The sequence below is a fragment of the Narcine bancroftii genome, chromosome 7, assembly GCF_036971445.1.
Source record: "Narcine bancroftii isolate sNarBan1 chromosome 7, sNarBan1.hap1, whole genome shotgun sequence".
Classification (NCBI taxonomy): Eukaryota; Metazoa; Chordata; class Chondrichthyes; order Torpediniformes; family Narcinidae; genus Narcine; species Narcine bancroftii.
The window spans coordinates 138561793-138577685 of NC_091475.1; positions in this window are offsets into that span (position 1 = coordinate 138561793).

The window sequence follows — 15893 nt, forward strand, 5'->3', positions numbered from 1 at the left end:
TCAGACACCTCAACAACAAACTCAATCAGGATTTCATTTAAGGACTCTATTGAGTTTTTTTTTAAATTCTCTCTGTATTGCACAGTTTACATTTGTTTACATTCATGAAAGATTGGTAAGAGCATCTCCTCTACAATCTCCATCGGTACCAGAGCACCATAGAACAGCATCCTTAGACCCTGTTCTACTCACTTTACACCTACAACTGTGTGGCTCAGTACAATAGCGCCATCTACAAATTTGCTGATGACACCACGGTAGTGGGTTGTATAAAGAAAGGTGATGAGCCACCAAACAGAAGAGAGGTTGATAAACTGTTTACAGTTCTTTATTTGTTTACATGATTACGCTGTGTATATTACACCCAGGGAAGCGGTTGAGGCTACTTCATTAAACATATTTAAGGTTCAGTTAGATTGATTTTTACATATAAAAAAGAATTAAGGGATATGGGGAAAAGGCAGGTAGGTGGAGTTGAGTCAATGATCAGATCAGCCATGGTCTTATAGAATGGCGGAGAAGGTTCGATGGGCTGAATGGCCGACTCTTCCTCCTATTTCTTAAGTTCTTATGTAACTTAAATTTGTATCTCAGATTAAGAAGGGTAGGGACTCAGCAATGATCAACAGACTAACATACATGTCATTGATATTTCACTGCTGAGAAATCAGTACAATATTTGACTTTTTACACTTGTAACAATAAACCAACCCCAGCTGTACCCTCAAGTTGAAGTACAAAATTAAAATGCATTATTTTGAAAAATACTATAATCAAACCCTCATAAATGGTCGATCTCTGAAATTAAAAGCACAACTTTCGATGGTATTTAGCAGGTCAGGTAGCATATGTGGTAAGTGAAACAGAGTTAATGTTTCAAGTGGATAACCTTGCATTAGAGCTGATAAAGATTGCTTAGCTCTATTGCTCTCTTCACTGGTGCTGCCTGACCTGCGAAGTTATTTCTTGTGCTTTATTTATATCCTTTAAATAATGCTCATTTTAATTTTTTTTTTCATTTTAAGATTAATTATTTAGACTGGAAAATAAAATCTGTACCTTATCAAAAAGGAATTTTTCTTCTTGTATCTTACAAATTAGAACTACTTCTTTGCCACAAAAAAAGTCATTAAATATCCTGAGGCTATGAAACACACTGTATTACTAGCTGCTTTCAGGTGGCCAGAATACCCAAACGTAAAGCCACCAAAATTACCCAAATGTGGCTATCGGGAGGCCACCTAAAAGCGGAAAACCCATCCAGCCCTGACGTCCCGCACCGGCCACTCCAGTCCCGTAGTCCCGCGCCGGCCACCCAAGCCCCGTCATCCCACACTGGCCGCTCCAGCCCTATAGTCCTGCGCCAGGGGGGGCTGTTAGGCAGCAAGGAGGGGGCTGTCGGCAGTGGGGAGGGTAGCTGTCAGACAGCTGCCCCTGCCCCAACTCAGGAGCCGGTGTTTGCTCCGCAGTACCTCTCCCCTTTGCGGACCTTTCAGGTGGCAGAACACTGCCTTCAGCGCTGCCACCTGAACATCCCTTCTCAGACACCCACAGCCACTCCAGAGACGCATTCTCCAGGCGATTCCACCTGAAGGCAGCTAATGCAAGACAGTTGGCAGAAGTATTGAGATTGTATTAATCTTATAACACCATTTCATTAATTTTGAGATGTGCATGACATTTCCATTTTACCCTGATTATAACGTATCTCTAATTTTAAAGTCTAAAATAATAAACAATGATCATGATGGAAAATAACTTTGATAAATGGACTTTGCAGATGGTCTTTCAATATGGTGATTCCAAAGAAAAAGTGGTGGTGAGGTTTCTAATGCTTGGCAAAGATACCCACTTGGCAAGGATGACATGATGTTTTATTTCAGAGGAAAATGTAAACTTGGAATGATAAAGGATTGTTTGCAGTGGTCTGTGAATCAGAGAGCAAAAGATAATTATAACAATCAGCCTAAAAATGTGTATTTTCTTATAAATATCCATTTCTTTAAATGACTGCTGTTTTAACTTTTCATGAGGCAAGTGAGTTCTTTGGCCAACCTTTGCCTTCAAACATCTAACTCCTTTGTTTTGCTGTAACCCTGAGTCTCAGAGCTATTTTGAGATTTCAGCTAGGCAGCTTTAGCCTTTAAATTGAAGGCTCCAGTAACCTTAACAGACCATTGTAGCTTCTTCCCTCCCCTGTGGAGGTGGCAGACTTGACCTAAGCTTTTCTTAACTTTATGTGGTCCTGTTGATCTGATTTAAGAGTTCTGACAATGTATCTATCTTTCTTTTTTTCTTTGGCTTGGCTTCATGGACGAAGATTTATGGAGGGGTAAAGTCCACGTCAGCTGCAGACTCGTTTGTGGCTGACAAGTCCGACGCGGGACAGGCAGACACGGTTGCAGCGGTTGCAAGGGAAAATTAGTTGGTTGGGGATGGGTGTTAGGTTTTTCCTCCTTTGTCTTTTGACAGTGAGGTGGGCTCTGCGGTCTTCTTCAAAGGAGGTTGCTGCCCGCCGAACTGTGAAGCGCCAAGAGGCCGACAGCATCGAATCTACGCTGCTGAAGATCAAACTGCGCTGGGTAGGTCACGTCTCCAGAATGGAGGACCATTGCCTTCCCAAGATCGTGTTATATGGTGAGCTCTCCACTGGCCACCAAGACAGAGGTGCACAAAAGAAGAGGTACAAGGACTGCTTAAAGAAAGCTCTTGGTGCCTGCCACATTGACCACCGCCAGTGGGCTGATATCGCCTCAAACCGTGCAAACCATATCTATCTACAGTATATTTATCTATCTATATATCTATAGATATAATATGTGTATGTGTGTTTATATTGTATGTGTGTGTGTGCATTCTTGTGTGTTTGTGAATGTGTGTGTGTGTGTGTGTGCATTCTTGTGTGATTGTGAACATATGTGTGTGTGTGTGTGTGTGTGTGCATTCTTGTGTGATTGTGAACATATGTGTGTGTGCGCGCACGTGTGTGTGTGTGCATTCTTGTGTGATTGTGAACATGTGTGTGTGTGCATTCTTGTGTGATTGTGAACATATGTGTGTGTGCGCGCGCGTGTGTGTGTGCATTCTTGTGTGATTGTGAACATGTGTGTGTGTGTGTGTATGTGTGTCTCTGTGTGTGTGTGTGTGTGTGTGTGTGTGTGTGTGTGTGTGTGTGTGTGTGTGTGTGTGTGTGTGTGTGTGTGTGTGTGTGTGTAACTGTAACCCACTATAGTGTTGTTTTTGTTGCATACCACTGCCTGGAACTGACTGGGGACTTAAATCTGATTATATTAGATACTGGAATTTAGGCTAGCAAGAGAAAGAGATAATAAGATAGCCTCCCAAAAAATACAAAAAAACAAAAATATAATGGCATAGTTGCAAATGGCTAAATTGTGATTCTAGATCAAATATTAAATCAACATAATAATTATGAAGAATATTTGAAAACATCAGAAGGAACATGAATATTTGCTTTGAGCATATATGCTAACCAATAGCTTTTCAAGATAATATTTGCATTTCAATAATGTATTAGACACTGAATTAGAGCTGATAGTGATAGGAGTGTTTTTTTACAACTTGGCCTAATAAAAATATGTGCAAGCCATACAGATCTCCAGAAGAACTTCTAAACACAGGCACAACTATCTATTTACCTGTTTATCAAAAGATCTTTCTTTATAGATATCTAAATAAGAATAACATGGATTCAAATACTTATCTGTTCTATTTCCAAACATTCCTAGTCTGGAATAAAGGGAGCAAAAGCATTTAGAAATAAAACCACTTAAGGTGTCAAATTTTAAATTTTAAATTAAGACATACAGCATGGTAACAGGCCCTTTCAGCCTGTGAGGCCGTGCCACCCAATTACACCCGATTGACCTACAATCTACTTTAGGGAAAATTACATATATATGATTATTTTCCTTGAGAGAAGTTGAGATTACCATTGAGACAAGGAGAATATTCTTGAAAGTAGATGGATTTACACCTTAATCAGTTTTAAAACAGAGTGCATTTTGCTGCCCTTATTATGGAAGTAGAATATATGGAAATAGAACAGGGTTAAGTATTTAGGGCAGTGATCATTCTTATTTAGTTAAGAGAATTTCAGTGCAATTTCTTTAAAGTAAGATTTCACTAAACCTTACAGCTCCCATGTTTAACATTAATATGTTTCAATGTGAGTTACAGAGCTTTTTAATGCTCTGTGGTTTATAACATCATTTGTTTGTGGGTTTTTATTGCTGTGCACCAATGAGAGTTAGATACCCTGTGCATTATGATGTTTATTCAATGGGTAATTTTATATATATATGCTGCTGGCAAAGAAGCGAGCTGCCCACCAGGCTCACCTTACAAAGCCGTCCTGTCCAGAGAAGAAACAAGCCTTCCGTCGCGCATGCAGCCATCTTCAGCGCAAACTCCGGGAGATCCAAAATGAGTGGTGGACTAGCCTCGCCAAACGAACACAGCTCAGCGCGGACATTGGCGACTTCAGGGGTTTCTACGAGGCTCTAAAGGCTGTGTACGGCCCCTCACCCCAAGTCCAAAGCCCGCTGCGCAGCTCAGACGGCAAAGTCCTCCTCAGCGACAAGATCTCCATCCTCAACCGATGGTCAGAACACTTCCAATCTCTTTTCAGTACCAACCGCTCAGTCCAAGATTCCGCCCTGCTCCAGCTCCCTCAACAGCCCCTAAGGCTAGAGCTGGATGAGGTTCCCACCCTGGATGAGACATATAAGGCAATCAAACTGAAATAAGACTAATATTAGCATCAGCATAAATAAAGCAGATTATTAATACAATTTGAAACCATAATTTCAGTAATCTCTGAAAAATTAAATATCTTGAATGACAAATCCACAGAGAACTATTTCAGGTTTTTTTTAATGGAACCTTTTTTTTTTGTGGAGGCAGAGGGCATCAGTGTGTTGCCAAATAAATATTTTGGATCTCTCTTTACAAGAGAATAAGGTGACGGTGTTGGCCTTGAATTTGTCCCCAGGTTAAAAATGATTTTGATCACTTCTAACCATGAAGGAAGCCGCTGACAGAGGTCCAGTGATCTACACTGCATGAACCATCTTTTTTTTCGGATGCTTGTCATTATCAGGCTGTGGTTCGCAAGTTCCTTGGAATCCAGTAACAGTGATATCATCAATCTGTCCAATCAGTCAATTCCATTGACAAAGTTGCATAGATTGCACAATAGAAAGAAAAGAGAGCTGAATTTTATTCAATATTTCAAATATTTACAGATGTGAAATTAAGATTAAGATTGGGGCATTCAAAAAGGATTAAGGTAGAAGATGACATTTAAATAAATATTTGACAAATAAAATAATATTATTTTGAAATCTATATTATTTTGAACTATTTATATGAAAGAGTTGCAATCCTGATGTGTAAAATTATCTTTCCAGATTTTACCAAGCAGTGATTACGAGTTAGTACACTTAAAAGCATAATTATGGTAAATGATGCCTCAATTCATATCACATGCTAGAAGACATAATGACCTAAGAATTTATTAGGACTCGGGGAAGTGTGCTAAAAGACCTCTTAACAGCATACCAAAGATTGTTTTGATTATAGTCCACTGGTAGTAAAGGTCAAAAGCACCCAAGTCCCGGTATGTTATAAAAATCATTCTTACCCTTCATGTTAGAAAATATAATGCCTTGGAAATTTTTCATACCAGAGAAATGTGCTAAAGTTAGTATATAATTGAACACTACAGCACAGAAAATAGGCCATTTGGCCCTCTAGTTTGTGCCGACAATCATCTCCCTAGTCCACTGAACTTCTCCCATTCCATTACCCTCCAGGCCTCTCCCATCTGTGTACCTATCCAATTTATTCTTCAAACACACAATTGAGCCCGCATTCACCTTATCAGATGGCAGCTCATTCCACACTCGCACCACTCTCTGAGTGAAGAACTTTGCCCCCTAATGATCCCCCTAAACCAGTGGTTCTCAACCTTTTTCTTTTCACTCACATACCACTTGAAATAATGCTTATGCCATCGGTGCTCTATGATTAGTAAGGGACTGCTGAAGGTGGTATGTGAGTGGAAAGGGAAGGTTGAGAATCACTGCTTAGACCCATTGTTGCTGAAATATTTTGCTTGAGAAAAATTGTCATTGGCCCATTTCCTTTGGAGTTATGAAACTGTGCACACAATGAGTCAATTAGGTACGATGGTTTTCAAACATTTTATTTTCAATCACATACCACCTTAAGGAATCCCTTACTAATCACAGAGCACCTATGGCATAGGAAATATTTGAAGTGGTATGTGAGTGGAAAGGAAAAGGCTGAGAACCATTTCCCTAAACATTTTCCCCTTCAGTTTAAAACTATGACCTGTCTAAACCTCTCAAATTCTTGTAAACCTCTATCAAATCTCCCCTCATTATTCTTCGCTCCAAGGAATAAAGTCCTAACCTGTTTAATCTTTCCCTGTAACTCAACTCCTGAAAATCAAGCCACGTCAACTTTATTTATTTATCATACCATGCTCACATGGTAGGATGAGATAGCATTTCTTCAGGACTACAGAGCATATTTATATAGATATTAGTTAGGAAAGCAATTAACACATTAAAATATTAATGTATTAAGAGGTCTCTGCACTCTTTCAATCTTATTGATATCCTTCCTGTAGTTAAACACCCAGAATTGCACACAATTCTCCAAATTTGGCCTCTGGATCACTGGTGGTTTGGCTCAACAATAAACTTCAGTGATATTCTGGGGTATCATGAAGAAGATAAGGTCTCAATCCAAAATTATGGATCTGATGAGTGTACAGGTTGCCAATCAGGATATTGGATAAGGTATGAGGGATTAAGGCAACTGTTTTTAGTTCAGGATGTCTTTAAACTGTATGGTTGTTTTAGGGTGATTGAGTAGCCAAGTTTTAAAGAATCAATGGGATGAGGCTTGTTGGTGCAATAAAATTTAGTGATTCAAAGGATAGGATGTTTACGTCCCTGGACTGATACCTGATACCTGTTCAGGATATAAATTAATTACATCATCATTACTTTGAGACTGCCCAATTCCAGATGTGCCATAGAACAATGTGATCTAATTTCATGATATTGTCTAAAAGTCAATAATCTACAGGGATTGTTATCTGGAGAGGACGTGCAAAGCCATTGAGGACCCCTACCACCCTGCAAATGTAGGGGTAGCTGCAGAATAGCTGAGAAACAGCTTCTTTCCATGGCGAGGAAGAATGCTGAATCCCCAAAGGAACTGCTCACACTAACCATCTGAGACTATTATTTATTAAACAGTATATATTTAATTTTATATATGTATATTTGTCCTACATATGTAATGGTTTTTTGTTTGTATGTTATGCTCAAGTCTGTAGTGAGCTGTGGTGCAGCAAGCAGACACAAAACACAGAAAGACTGTCTTCTTTCTTTGGCTTGGCTTCGCGGATGAAGATTTATGGAGGAGTAATGTCCACGTCAGCTGCAGGCTCATTTGTGGCTGACAAGTCTGATGTGGGACAGGCAGACACGGTTGCAGCGGTTGCAAGGGAAAATTGGTTGGTTGGGGTTGGGTGTTGGGTTTTTCCTCCTTTGTCTTTTGTCAGTGAGGTGGGCTCTGCGGTCTTCTTCAAAGGAGGTTGCTGCCCGCCGAACTGTGAGGCGCCAAGATGCACAGTTGGAGGCGATATCAGCCCACTGGCGGTGGTCAATGTGGCAGGCACAAAGAGCTTTCTTTAGGCAGTCCTTGTACCTCTTCTTTGGTGCACCTCTGTCTCGGTGGCCAGTGGAGAGCTCACCATATAACACAATCTTGGGAAGGCAATGGTCCTCCATTCTGGAGACGTGACCTACCCAGCGCAGTTGGATCTTCAGCAGCATGGATTCGATGCTGTCGGCCTCTGCCATCTTGAGTACTTTGATGGTGGAGATGAAGTCGCTCCAATGAATGTTGTACTACAGGCTTTAATCCACTTAAAGGCTTATACACCAGTTTCAGTCTCAATGGTTCCATGTGTGACTGGCCCGGGAGGGGTATGCTATAGTCTAGATCCAGGTCAGTTGATTGACAGCGGACAAGTGGAGTCACTCTCCCAGGTGGTCTTTCTGCAGGTACAAAGGTTGCCTCCTGAAGTAGGCTGGTGGTTATATCACTACATTCACCCCCTTCTTAAATTAAGCCTGTGGAACGGTGCCAGGTTGCATCGTACAGGTTTAGGTGGTCCGGCAGCTGTCTGTGCCTCTGAAACTCTTGCAGGGTTGGATGCTGGTCAAAGGTTGGCAAGGGTGGGGTTCCCTAATGGTCAGATGGGCCTGGGGTGGCTGGGTTGGGTGGTGGTGTGGGCGGGGTGGTTTCTGGTGGCGAGATGGATCTGGGCAAGTCTGGTCTGCAAGGAGTGTGGCCCTCTGGAGAGTTGGAAGATGAGGTCAGCTCCCAATGAATCCTGAGTGGGCCAAGGGTACCCTTGGTGGAGAGGTTGAGCTGGGTACTTGTGATATTGGGTGGTGCGGCCCCTGCTTGTACCAGATCCCTGGTCATGATGATGTCCTCACGTCCATTTGGGTACTTGTTGTAGGCATAGTTCAGGTTCGAATGGAGAAGGAGCACCTTCTCGACCAGGGGGTCGGACTTGTGGGTCCACATGTGCTCATTCAGTGTTGGTATGGACATGAACTTCAAGATCTATCAGTTCTTCTACACCACTCAGAGTCCACCCATTAACATCGCAATCTGTCTTCAAATTTGACCTACTGAAATTAACCAGCTCACACTTTTCTGGGTTAAATTTCATCTCCACTTCTCAGCTCAGCTTTGCATCTCTCTCTGACCTCTGGCATCTCTTTGAGACTATCCACACCACTACAACCTGTTTCTAAAATGTGGAAGGGGATACATCTGGCAAACTTTTCAATTGAAATTCAGTGAAGGAAAAAAATTACAGAGACCATGATCATGGACAATATTAATTCTCACATAAAAATAAGCATTAATAAGGTAAACATTAATAAGGTATGACAGCATTGACTTGTTTAAAGCAAATTAAATGCAATGAACCTGATGAAGTTTTTGATGAACAAACAGAAAGGGTTGATGAAGGTGAAATTACAGATTTATACAGAGGTATTAAAAGATGGTATAAAAATGTGGTAACTTTGTTAGATAATTAGCTTTGGGATATTTTTTAAATACACATTTCTGAATGTAGAGAATTATGCAATGTATTCCCAGGTATAGGCAGTATGATTGTTCATTTTATTATTAATAGCATAGATTTTGGTATAAGGAATACAATTTGCAGATGTTTCAATACCCGCAACAGGTTATAGGAAGTCAGAGAATAAATTATGAAATAGAAAGATTCCTTGGAGATCCAATTTAATGTGTGGACATGCAACATCATGCATCAGATGAAGGTGCACAAAGAGACCATATAATCAAATTGGTGCAATGTTGAATAGATTCAAATACAAGATGAAAATTCATATACATTCAAATATGATATATAAGCAGGGTAAATGGGGGTATTGAATAGAAAATCAAACGTTATTCTGAAACTTTAAATATTGGTATTTCAACAAGGTAAAACATCAAAGCTAGAAGATGTGGAAAGTAGTTGACAGGAGATGTGTAGGGCAAGTTTTTATACAGCTGTCTGGAATGGGCTGTCAGTTGTAATTCTGGAAGCAGATATGGTAGTCAATCTTATGCACCTTCTAGATAGATACATGCTATTGCAGGGAATATGAAATGCATCATGTGCAAGCAGCAGGAATTCCATATAATTCAAGCTTCATGTTCAGAAAAGACATTGTTCGCTGAAGGACCCATTCTAGTGTGGTTCTATGTTCCATTTTTAAGCTGAAAGTTGCTGTTAGCAGAAGTATCAAGAAAATATGAAGATTGTTTGGACTGACATCTGGGGCAATATTGGTGTGTTATATGCTTAACATAATTTCTGTTCACACATAGGTTGTGACTATAGTTGGCATGGCCAGAATTTAGTGCCCCCCCCCCTAAACCATTTCAACTGGGTAATAAACTATTTTCTTGATTTCCTGCTATCTCCTTGGTAAAGGAACCCCCATAGTGATGAATTTCAAGATGTGACATTGAAAGAGCAACAATGTTCCAAGGAGAAAGAAAAATTCCAAGGGGGCCACTACCATCCATGGTTAGTCACAGTAATCATAGTTAATAATAGTACTTAAGAAATATTCAATAACACAGCTCAGATAGTAGGTAAGAAGATTGGATGAAAATAAAAAAAAAACGTAAAGACTGTTTTAAGCACTGATAAGGATGGAAAAAATCAGAGTTCAAGATTTAAAAAAAAACACACACACACAATGCTGGAGGAACTCAGCAGGTCAAACAGCGTCCTTTATGTAGCAAAGGCAAAGATACATAACTGACGTTTTGGGCTTTAGCCCGTTCATCAAAGTATGAGAGAATTTTGGTAGGCATCTGATCAAAAGAATTGGGGGAGGGGGAAGGAGGGGGTGGCAAAGGTAAGAGATGATAAGAGATTTCCTTAGAGTACAAGATAAAGTTAGCTAGAAATATCAAAATGGTACTGATACATCCTTTAGAACCATGAGCAAGCTCACAAAATCAGCATTAGTACTGTGAAGTGGGAGTCAGGGCAGGCGATGACAAATGAATTCAACAGTTATTTTGCATCAGACTTCACTGCAGAGAATACAAATGACATTGCAGAATTAGCTGTAAATTGGGAATGGGACTGAAGAGAAAAAAAATGACACTCTTTCAGAAAGCGATACTGATTATACGAGCTACAGGCTAACCAGATGTGATTAATGAGATAATTGATGTCATATACAGAATATTATGATAATGAGATATCATCTGAGATGGACTCCTTCAAAAAAATGTGGCTTCCCTTCTACCACCATCACCTCATCTATCTCGCACACATCTGGCCCAGACCACTCTGGACAGAACAAGGATTCCCCTTATCCTACAATCCTAGCATCCACATCCAACATATCCTCTGCTATTTCTGTCACCTACAAAATGATCCCTTCACCAGACACATCTTCCTCTCTCTGTATTTTGTAGGGACCACTCGCTCCATGTCTCCCTTGTTGACTTGTCCATTCCCACTAATTGCCCATTTTGTACTTGCCCATTTTGACCATAGGAAATTCTGCATGTGTGCTCATTCCTTCTCCCTCACCACTATTTTGGACCTCAAACAGTCTTTCCAAGTGAAGTAACACTTCATTTGTGAATCTGTGGTGGTTATTTCAATGCTCTCATTGTGGCCTTTTCTACATCGAGAGACTGGATGCAGACAGGGAGATCATTTTGCTGAGCACCTGTGCCTGTAACAATGGTAGGGTTCTCCCAGTAGCCCCAACCATTTCAATTCTGTGCCCCACTCCTGCATTGACATGTCTGTCCATGGCCTCATGCACTACCAAATCAAGGCCACTCATAAATTGGAGGAGCAATATTTGATATTGCATCTGGTTATTCTCCAATTGGATGGCATTAACATTGAGTTGTCCAGTTTCCATTAGGCCATTCCCCTGTCTCCCTTTCTTCCCCATCCCTCTCTCTCCTTTCCTCCAGCTCTTTACCTCTACCCTCTTCAATCAGAGATCTATCCCCTCCCCTTATCCATTTGCAGCCTTTTTCTCTTGAGCCGTCCCACCCATATCCAGCTATGACTTTTTGCATGTGACTCTCCCCCCTCCATCTTATTCAGGTGCCTGCATGCTTTTTGCTCATACACTCATACCTTGATGAAGGGCCTAGGCCTGAAAAGTTGCTTATGCATCTCTTTCTTTGCTACATATCGAACACTGCATGAATTGCTGAGTTTCATCAGCACTTTTATGTATAAAATAATTATCAATGCATTGGTTTTCATTTTTATATAACTAGAGGAAGTTTCCATCAGATTGGAAAAATGGTACATAATTCCATTATTTACAAAAGGAATTTAGATTGAAAACAGGAAATTTTAACCTAGATAGGTGAACATCTATCATTGGGACAATATTAGAAAATGTGATTAATTATGTTATAGTATGGTATATAAATAATCTTCAATGCCAACAGGAAAAGTCAGCGTGGGATGGAAATAATTTTTAAGCATTTTATTGGAGTTTTTGAAGAATAAACTTGTGCTGCGGATGGAGAACTGGTGGATGTATTACACTTAGATTTCTTTATTGCAGAAAATGGATGTTTGTGATATGAGTTGTAACATATTGCCATGGATAGCAGACAGGCTGGCTAGTAAGAAACAGGGAATAGCCATAAATTGGTATATCTATCATTAACAAGTTGAAAGGAATGGCATGGTACAATTTATCTATTGATTTGAATGAAGACACTAAAGATATGATAATACAAAAGCAGGCCAAAAAGCAAGTTGTGAAAAGAATATAAAAAGCTTCAAAGGAATATAGATAATGAGCTGAAGTCAGTGAACTGACAAAAGGAGTGAATATTTGTAAAATGTGAAATTGTCCACTTTGGCAGGAAATAAAGAAAAGTCATCTCATCTAAATGGCGAACACTTGCATGGCTTTAAACTTTGAAGGGATTTTGATATTACAATGAAAATGATAAACTCTGGTATGAAGAGACACAGTAGATGCACTGGGAGCAAATCAAAGGAGAAGTTTATTAAACCAGCAATGAGTAGTTTCTTCATAAAGAAAAATTTGACTGATTAGCATTGTATCTATATAATAACTACAGCACAGAAACAGACGAGTTTAGCCCTTCTAGTCCATGCTGAACACCTTCTCCCATGTAGCCCCTTTGACCTGCACCTATCCCATAAACTTCCACGCCCCTCTCGACCATATACATATCCAACTTTCCTGAGATAATAAAGTCAAGCCTGCATCTACCTCTTTGGCCAGAAGCTCATTCCACACTTCCACCACCCTCTAAGTGATGAAATTCCCCCCCCCTCCATGTTTCCCCAAACTTTTCCCCCTTCAATCACAATCCATGTCCTCTTCTTTGAAACTCCCCCGCTCCCAATGGAAAAACTTATCTGCATTTACTCTATCTGTCCCCATCATAATTTTAAATACTTTTATCAAATCACCAGGAAATAAAGTCCTAGTCTGTTTAACTCAAACCCTGAAACCCTGGCAAAATTCTTTTAAATATTCTCTGCACTCTCTCTATTTTTTTGATATCCTTCCTCTCATTTGGTGACCAAAACTGCACACAGTTTTCCAAATGTGGCCTTACCAATGCCTTATACAACTTCAACATTGCATCCCATCTGCTGTATTCAGTACTTTGATTTATGAAGGTCAACATACCAAAAGCTTTATTCACCACCCTATCTACACGTGACTCCACTTTCAGTGAATTATGTACCAGAATTCCTAAATCCCATGTTCTACTACACTCCTCAATTGTCAACCATTTAATGTGTATGACCTTTGCTAATTATTCCTAACAAAATTCACACTTATCAGTATCAAACTCCATCTGCCAGCTTTCTGCCTAGTCTTCTAACTGGCCTATATACCACTGCAAGCTTTGAAGACCTTCGCACTGTCCACAACACCACCAATCTTAGTATCATCTGCATACTTACTAATATAATTTACCACTCTATCATCCAGATCATTAATATATATGACAAACAACAATGGACCTAATACCAATCCCTGACACACTCCACTAATCACTGGCCTCCAATTTGACAAACAATTTTCCACTACTACTCTCTGGCATCTCCCATCCAACCGTTGTTGACTCCATTTCACTACTTCAACATTAATACCTAATGATTGAACCTTCCTAACTAACCTCTTATGTGGAACCTTGTCAAAGGCCTTACTAAAGTCCATTTAGACAACATCCACAGGCTTCCCTTTGTCAACATCCTTAGTAACCTCCTTAAGAAAATTCTATAAGATTTGTTGAGCATTATCTACCACTCACAAAACCATAGTGACTACTTCTAATCAGTCCCTGTCTATCCAAATAATTGTACATTCCATCTTTAAGAACACTCTCCATTAATTTACCTACCACTGACATCAGCCTCACAAGCCTATAATTCCCTTATTTACTTTTAGAGCCTTTTTTAAACAATGGAACAACATGAGCTGCCCTCCAATCCTCTGGCACCTCCCCCATGGCTACTGACATTTTAAACATTTACACTACACTAACCTCCCTCAAGGTCCTGGGGAATATCTTGTCAGGACCTGGAGATTTATCAACTTTTATTCTCTTTAAAATAGCCAGAACTACCTCCTCATTAATCTGTATATCATCCATGACCTCAATACTAGTATTCTTCACTTCACCTGACTCAATATTCCTTTATACTGAATACTGAAGAAAAGAAATCATTTAAAATTTCCCTCATCTCTTCTGACTCCTCACAGAGCTTATCCCTCTTATCATCAAAGGGCCCAATTTTATCCATCACTATACTTTTACTTTTAATACACCTGTAGAAATCCTTTGGATTTATTTTTACCTTGCCTGCCAAAGCAGGGTCATATCTCCTTTTAGCATTTCTAATTTTTTTCTTGACTTTTTTTACACTCTTTATATTCTTCAAGCTCCTCATTTATTCCCTGCTGTCTTATCTATTGTACATATCCCTCTTGCTCCAAACCAAAGTTCCAACATCCCTTGTAAACCAAGACTCCCTATATTTTCTAACCTTTCCTTTAATCCTCACAGGGACATATTGACTGTGTACTCTCAAAATTTCCCCTTTGAATATTCTCCATTTACCTGTTGCATTCTTCCCAGAAAATAAATTAGCCCGATCCACACCTTCTAAATCCTTTAACATCTCCTTGAAATTAGCCTTATTCCAATCAAGAATCTCAACCTTAGGAACAGCACTATCCTTCTCCATAATTAACCTAAAACAAATAGTATTATGATCACTTGACCAAAAGTGTTCCCCAGCACAAACCTCTATCACTTGATCTACCTCATTCTCTAATAGGAGATCCAATAGTCGGTTCTTCTATGTATCTGTAGCAAGTTAGGAATGTGAGCGAGAACTTGATTGAAAGGTTAAGGTTTTCTGAGGGATATTGACAGGATGAACATCAATAAGATATTTTATCCCAGCCAGAACTGTGATGGACCAGTTTTATTTTGATGGTGGCAGAATCCAAAATATTTGTATATTCTTAAGGGATAAGTAGATAGATTATCAATCAGTGAGAGGGTGAAAGGTTATCAAGTTATATAGGCATGCAGAGTTGAGATTGCAGTCGTATAAGATTTTATTGAATAGTGAAATGGGCTGAAGGAGCCAAGAGGTCTATTGCAATTCATAATGGAATTGAAATTAGGATAGTGTGTGTTACGGAAAATAATTCAGTTGCTGATATTCCCATCCTTGTTCTGCCTATGTCCTTTCATGTTGAAAGGATGGATTTGACAGGATCTATTAAAAATATTTTGGTCAATCATTAATTAGCATCATAAAATCAGAGAGCTGCACAGCACTGTAATGGGGCCTACAGCCTACTATGGCCCTGTCAACCTTTTTTTTAATCTATCTACACATCTTATTTGCTCACAGTAGCCTATCCTTATCTGTGTAAATTGCCTGCCTAAATATTGTAATTTTCTTCATCTCCACCATCTCCTCTGCCAGTGAGTTCTACATAGCAAACATTCTCCTGGTAAAAAAATCTTACTGTTTGTGCATATTTTAAAACTCCTTACCTTAAACCTATGCCTTCCTGTGGAACAAAAAAAAATATTCCCACCATCAATCCTTTGCCTTTTATATTCCAATCTTAAATCAGCCTTCAGCCTCCTTCATGTCAGTTGCAAACAAACCCAGTCTATTCAATCTCCATAACTGAAGTTTTCCAATTAGAGAGTCA